This window comes from Mus musculus, chromosome X, assembly GCF_000001635.26.
Source record: "Mus musculus strain C57BL/6J chromosome X, GRCm38.p6 C57BL/6J".
Lineage (NCBI taxonomy): Eukaryota > Metazoa > Chordata > Mammalia > Rodentia > Muridae > Mus > Mus musculus.
The window spans coordinates 10,414,932-10,422,276 of NC_000086.7; the positions used below are offsets into that span (position 1 = coordinate 10,414,932).

Genomic DNA, 7,345 nt, shown 5'->3' on the forward strand with positions numbered 1-7,345 from the left:
AGCTGAAGGTGATGGCAACCCCATAGGAAGCACAACAGTGTCTACTAACCTGGACCCCTGGGAACTCCCAGAGACTGAGTCACCAACCAAAAAGCATACACCGGTACAAGCAAGGCTCAGCAGATATGTAGCAGAGGCCTGCCTTGTCTGGCCTCAGTAGGAGAGGCTACACCTAATCCTGAAGAGACTTGATGCCCCGGGGTGGGAATTCTGGGGGTAGCACCCTCTCAGAGCCAAAGGGGCAGGGAGGAAGGGAAGAACTCTGCAAGGGGGGACCTGGAGGGGGACAATATTTGGGATTTAAATAAATAAAACAATTAATAATAAAAAGAATACCCACTGATCTCTGTTCTCAGTCCGAGTTTTTCTTTCTGTACTAGCTGGTTTAATTTAACTTGAGGTATAGCAACAGGAAGCCCTTAACACAATATCCGTTTCATCTTTACCAGTACTCAACCCCCGGCCCAAGTTTACAGTTTGAGAAAAGAATTACAACCCCAATTCCAGCTTTCCAAATTTCAAGGAAAACAACTACTATATTGCTATCTGCAGGACAAAAATTATGGGTTTGGCAAAAATTAAAATTAAAAATAAAAAAACCTGCCCAGAAAAAAACAAAACACATTCTCCATGCAGTGCCCCTCCCCACAATGCTACATTTTTGCTCTTTCTCCTATACTGGCTTTTGAGATTTAGCTTCTATCCAACCCACCCCTACTTGAACCACTTTGCCTTTCTCAGGGCTGCATGGAAGTTTTTGCCTCTCTTCTTGAAAAGAAACAACAGAAACAATCTGCAGTGACAATGTTCATTCATCTATATATTCTCGGTTGCAGTCTAGAAAGAGAAACCTTTAAATGGCGTAAAAGAATCCATAACACACAGACAGGCTAGTGAAAGATGTAACATACCGTCGTGCTTATGCAACCTTTCTCATTTCGTCTTATCGGGATTGAAAAATTAGCCCTAAGAGGTTAAACAGGCAATCAGAAATGGGAACGTCATTCTACTGATCATATCCATAAAGCAAAAATAAGCCAGTTACCAAACGGAAGCACTGTTTCTAGGCATAAGTCCACCAACATTTAACTTGAGTCTCTTCATCAAGAGGTCAGGGCATGGTAGATAGTCCGTGTTGTCAGCAGCAACCTAGTGGGAGATACCACGATGACTTTCATGGGGTTGCTGCTTCTTGGGTTCCGGCGAATAAGCAGATGGCATCACATCAACTGGGAGATCAGGAAAAGCAATTAGATGGTGGCTGATGGCCAGTTAGGGGTGGGGGTACAACATGATGTAGTCCAGAAAGTCAGTCCATTTTTTTCTTCTAGGCAAAAGTTAACCATACATTTTAGAATGCATCTAGAGCACAGTCCAGCAGACAGAATTGGTTCGCATCACACCACCACTAAGACTGTATACAATTTTTATGAATTATTAAGATGGGGGGGGGGAGCAGACCAAACACAGGTTCAGTTCTTTCGTGTATAGATGATCCAGAAAACAACGGTTTACTTAACACTGCCAGAGACTGTCAGACAATAAATCCTTCATTCTACTCCCAACTTAGCTGTTTTTGTCTACGCGAAGAAACTTTGTTTCCATTTGGCATGTGGCTTTAGCAGGTGATGCTGAGCAGGACCAGAAGTTGGTATCAGCAAAACAGAGCCGGCTCCTCAAGGCCACCAGCCAAGGACTCCAGGAGTCCCTAGTCGCTGTTGAACGTGAGCATTTTGAGGAGACACGCACTCAGGCTTTCCGTCTCGCTAGCCTGCTGGCGGAGGTTAGTCAGGTAGTCACTAATCTTTATGAGATTCGTCTCCTTCTCTAAGAAGTGCTTCTACAAGAAGTGGCAGAGTTGGAAGTCTGCGTTGGCTGAACCCAGGGCGTGCAGATCCAGAAGGACTTGGTTCAGGTTCTTCTCCAAGGCCAAGGAAGTTTCCATGGTATCCAGGCTCCTGTCACAGTGACACGAGGGCATCATCTGCCCATCAGAGAAGTGGTCACAGCGGCTCTGTCGGGTTTGCGTTAGGAGAGGATAGGCAGCCTGACGCTTCTCTGCAGACAGATCTCGGAAGAAATGAACCAGGCTGCCCACAGACCTGTTATCTTTGAAAAAGAATCCCAGAGATGCCTATCTGAAGCCTCCAGATGCATGCTGAATAGGCGCTCGATCTTGGCCTCCACCTCCGTGGTGTAACGCTGACAGCCAGGCACTCATGGTTGGGGAGCAAGATGGAGTTTATGAAGAAACCTGCTTCCAGAAGCAGAATGCTGAAGATCGTTCCAGAAGTTGTGAGTGGAGAGGCAGGAACAGAAGGTAGTTATGGGTCCAGGGGGTAGGACTGGGAGTTTCTAATAGGGCAGTGGGTGGAACTATATGGTGCACAGTACCAAAACCTTTCCAGAAAAGAATTTAATTGTACTGTATCTTGTAGTTATTGGAATGGAGGCTCTTTCTTTGTTTAATGTCCCGTTTTTTAAAACCATAATTCTAAGGTGAGGTAAGAACATCGAAAGTTTTCATAATGAGATTCTTTTAATTAGCTGTGACTTAAAACTTTTCTGCTTATTAATTTTGAACTGGATACTCTGCTTACAGACCCTCATTGTCCCAGGGAGTAGCCATTAATCCCCTTTTCTCAGAGCAGTCTTACTGTTTGGATATAATTGTTAATAGCACCCCCATCTCCCTGTGAAGGGACCTTGTTTGGAATATGGGTTATACAGTCACGTATAGATAAAAGTGACAATGGTAACACACAAAAGATTGAGCTTGTGAATAGTTTGTTTCTTTGTTTTGTTTTGAGAGAGCATTTCATGTAGTTAAAACTGGATTCCAACTCCCCAGTTATCCAAGGATGACACTGCAGTTTCTAAATCTACAGAATCACATTTACCTTGTTTCTATTTCAGTAACCATGCCAGCAAGAACTCCTGTTAGTTATAAATTGTGAGAAAGCACACTGTTTTCTATGTGATATGTGTTATTCACTTCTTGCATTCACTAGACCTAAAAAGTTCTTTGGAATGTCATAAAAGTCACTTGTCTAACTACATATCGGAGTCCTGTGATGTAAGACACCCCACCATTAGCTAAAACATAATGCGAATGAGAATAAAAATGAAATAATGAATGTTTATAAATCTTATCAAAATTAAACACATACAGAAGATTATAATTAGCTGGTCTCCACTGAAAGGTAGAGACATAGACCCTAATGTTCTCGTAAGATCTCGTTCAACTTTATAACTATATGCTGAGCATTTTATTTGAGAAATGCCATTAACCTTGAGCTGTCTCACAATCAGAACACCTTCCTGTGTTTTCTGTTAAACAGGCAAAAACTCTGAACCCCGTAGAAAAAAACGAAACCTCTGCTCTAACCTCGGGACCACTCTGTAAAGGAAGGGAAATATCAATCATTTTGCAACAACTTTCAAAGTTAACTTCTCTGCTGCTGCAAACGTGCATTCCAACACACACACACACACACACACACACACACACACAGCCTCCTCTTTACTCCACCTGTCTCCTCCAGTAAACTTTCCAGCTCAGAGAATTTTGCCTACTGTCCACCCAAACAGTGTTGCCTCACCACACCCTACTTCCCTCCACACACATTTATTATGGGCACCACAAACAAGTAGGAACCATTCTCAGCCAGGGTTCATTTGGTGTTCCACACCTATCTGGCAGGAATTGGATGCATTTTCAATCACTGACTGAGAGCTGCCTCCGAGGGTGTTCATTTCCTAACACTTTCTGTTTCTCTGTAAAACAAAACAAAACATAATATAATAAAAACTGAAATTCCTGAGCTAGAGAACTGTGGATGCTATGAAAGGACCCCACAGTATGCATTCAGGTGTTGACTGTTGAGAGAATATGGGCTGACTACCAAGTACAAAAAGTGGCTTTGATCCTCTAATCTTCATGGGATTATATCCTCAGTTACATTTTCTGAGAATGATGGCTTAGCCAAAAACATTGCTGTACTTGCAAACACAATAGACCTTCTAGAGGACAGAGTGTTGGGTTTTAGTTAGGGAACTTGTTGCAAGATGTAGTCAAAGGGATTGTCAGGAGAGGCCCTTGGGCCTGGGGGGGGGTGATGCCCCCAGTGTAGGGGAGTGGGTGTGTAGGTGGGGGATCACCCTCATGGAGGCAGAGGGAGGGGGAATGGGATAGGGACTTTCTGAAGGGGAGACCCGGAAAGGGGAAAACATTTGAAATATAAATAAAGAAAATATACAATAAAAAAAGAAAGGAAGGAAGAAAAGGAAAGGAAAGGAAAGGAAAGGAAAGAAAAGAAAAGAAAAGAAAAGAAAAGAAAAGAAAAGAAAAGAAAAAGAAAGTACAGGGAAGAAATAGAAAAAAAAAAAAACATTATCCCAGTCCCAAGAAACACATTAGCTCATAAAGACAACTCATTCCACTTCCAGACAGTGAGATATGAAGGAAAGAAGCCACTGGGACCCAAACATATTTGAGGGTCTACTGGATTTTTCTACCAAGAGGTATGCAGCTTTGGACAAGTTATTTAACTTCTCTAACTCTTACACTTCATAGCTACAGAGAAAGTATTCCTTAGTTATCTTTTACTATTCTGTGAAGAAATGAAGTAGTCCCAGATAGCACAAAATAAATAATAAAGATCAGCTGCCTTGGGAGCTCAAGAGATGGCTCAGCAGCTAAGAGCACTGGCTGTTCTTGCAGAGTAGCCAGGTATAATTTCCAACTCCACAATGTCCTCTAACCCCAGTTCTAGGGGATCTGGATCTCTACTGGTCTCCATGAGCACTAGGCACACAGGCAATGCCCATGCATGCATAAATGCAGGCAAAACATGCATACATGTAAAATAAAAATAAATAAGCCCTTCTGTAAAGATTAGCTGCTTTTTCTCTCTCCCCAAACTCCTCTGTAGCTGTCATCTCTGTGACTCATTCTCCATTTAATTCTCTCAAGTTTTAACTTCCACAGAAGTAAGGAATTAACCCAGTCCATCTTCCTACTGATCTTAGATATCCCTTCTTTACTGAAACACACTGGGTCCCTCCCACTGTTCCTTATCTAGCCTGCTTCTAGGGATCTCTACCTTCTGGTAATTCTAGAGCCTGTGGCTGGATTTCCCTCCCAGCAGATAGCTGAAATTCTGTACTTACCAAGGGCCAAATACATTTGTGGATTGTGTCCATTTAATAAGATTGCATGTGTACTAGAAAAAAAAGGAAAAATGACTTTCTGCTTTTTTTCCTGTGTTTTCTCTTTTGCATTTGTTGATGTTGCACTTGCCCCTAACCCTCTAGGATGAAAAGTGCTGTCCCTCTTTATACTAAGAAAAAGTGTTTCATAGAAAGAATAGAAGATATACATTAGGTAGTAAGATGGCCTTGTATTTCAGAAGTGCTTGAAGGTCTGGCCTTGCTGGTTGCCAAGAGGTGGTTGGAAAGACATATCTGGATTTGGAAAGAACATGGAGTCTTGAAATGTGAAATGGAAATTTTTCGTAGTACCATTCTCCTTTTCCCTGCTTGAATCCTCTACATATTTCTTATGCTCATTGTGACATCTGACCAGAGAAGAAGATCACTCAAGGAGAAATTTTGCTTTCACTTAACCATTACATAACCTCCTGTGTGTGTGTGTGTGTGTGTGTGTGTGTGTGTGTGTGTGTGTGTGTGTATCCCGTCCCGTGGGACTCAGTTATTCGTGGGTGCGAGGGGGACTGCAAACCTGGGAGAAAATGGGATGGGAGAGAAAAGAGAAGCGAAGACCAAGTAGAAACGTTCCTATCAAAGTCTCCGTTTATTAGGCTGAAACGCCGGGTTTTAAAGCATGCATCGAGGGGAAAAGGGTGGGGTTGAGGGGGAATTAACAAAGAACAAAGAAGTGGGCATCAGGGGACAAGAGGGCCAAAGTCAGGCGCCAGGTGGTGGGCGCTCTGCGTCTTATCTCCGGAACACAGATCCTCCATAACAGCCTTGGGTGTCAGGCCTTGGGTGTCAGGCCGGGCTCATCGAGTAACTCATGTCCTTGGAAGTCATGGGGGTCAGGAAGAGATAAGGAAGAGGGGACTATAATTCAGCTTTTACAGCCTCAGGTGCCAGGAAGGGAACAGGGAGAAGGGAGTGACGACTGGCTTCTAACACGAGACCATTTGGCTTTTCAGAGTGGGAGATTGTGAAGGGCTCGCTTTCTCAAAGTATGGTCTCTAACGTGTGTGTGTGTGTGTGTGTGTGTGTGTGTGTGTGTGTGTGTGTGTAGGCATACATACCAAAGTAAGATTAATATCTGTCTATGTCTGTGAGCTATCACTGTTACTTTCCTAAAATGTCTGGATGTTTGACAATAAGCATGTATATAAAATTATATTGCCAATGTTCCTTGCCTGGGGAGAGATGAACCATATCTATCCCTTCCTCCTAAAGTCACAATGACAAACCAAAATATGACTCTACATCAGTTCATCCTGATGTGTGTGTGGTGTGTGTGTGTGTGTGTGTGTGTGTGTGTGTGTGTGTGTGGTGTGTGTGTGTGTGTGTATGTTACCAGAGACCATTTGGTTTTATTTATGTAATGTGAAGAAGGGGTTACTGATAAGAGTATGGGAAACTCCAGAACAGCTACACTGGGGACAGCTTCCCCATATCCATGTAAATGAAAGCCCTTACTCTAGTCTTCCCCAATAGCCCTCCCTAAGAACCAGAGGCCACAGTGCAATTAGAGCTAAATTGTGCACATGACTGTGAGGAATGATTGAGTACTCAGGAGAAAGGCTCTCAACCCTCCCTGTCCCTGCCTCCTTCTATGAAGGAGTGCCCATGGTCTACAAGCCTCATAATGATGAACTCCTGCAAGCAAGCATAGCTGACCTTGTGGAGGTGGCAGCTGTTTTGCTTGGGAGATAGTGATATACAACAGATTACTACAAGAAACCCAGAGGAAAGACCTGATTCTATTTTCAGAGGAAAGGGGAAAACTTCTCCTTACAAAGTTATACCATCTTTGCTCATAAAGTAAGAACAAGCTGAGGTGTTTAACTCCTGAAGTCAGGACTAGCTTGCTGACGGTCATCCTCCAGCTACCAAGAAGCTACTTGGCAGTGGAGATGTTAAAATTAAGAAATACAAAGGGCTTCCTCCTCCAATCTTTATGAGCTCATTGGCAACCAGCCTACTGCAAACTAGCCAATAACCCTACACTCAATCTGGGGACTGGGAAGAAAGGAAAATTTTCTCTGCAACTAACTTGACCTGTAGGGCTTTATTTATACTTAATAGTATTCCTTACTGGGTCTTGCACCATTATCTATACAAAGAATCACAAATTCTCAGA

The 7,345-nt window shown here is 43.0% G+C and overlaps 1 pseudogene across 1 annotated transcript; it reads right to left on the bottom strand.

Annotated features, from left to right (window-relative positions):
* Nucleotides 1-369: 369 nt before the first annotated feature.
* 4933416E14Rik (RIKEN cDNA 4933416E14 gene) lies at nt 370-2,297 on the bottom strand (annotated as a pseudogene). The gene has a single exon (NR_163147.1). The product of NR_163147.1 is annotated as an RIKEN cDNA 4933416E14 gene (transcript).
* Between the last annotated feature and the right edge of the window lie 5,048 nt (nt 2,298-7,345).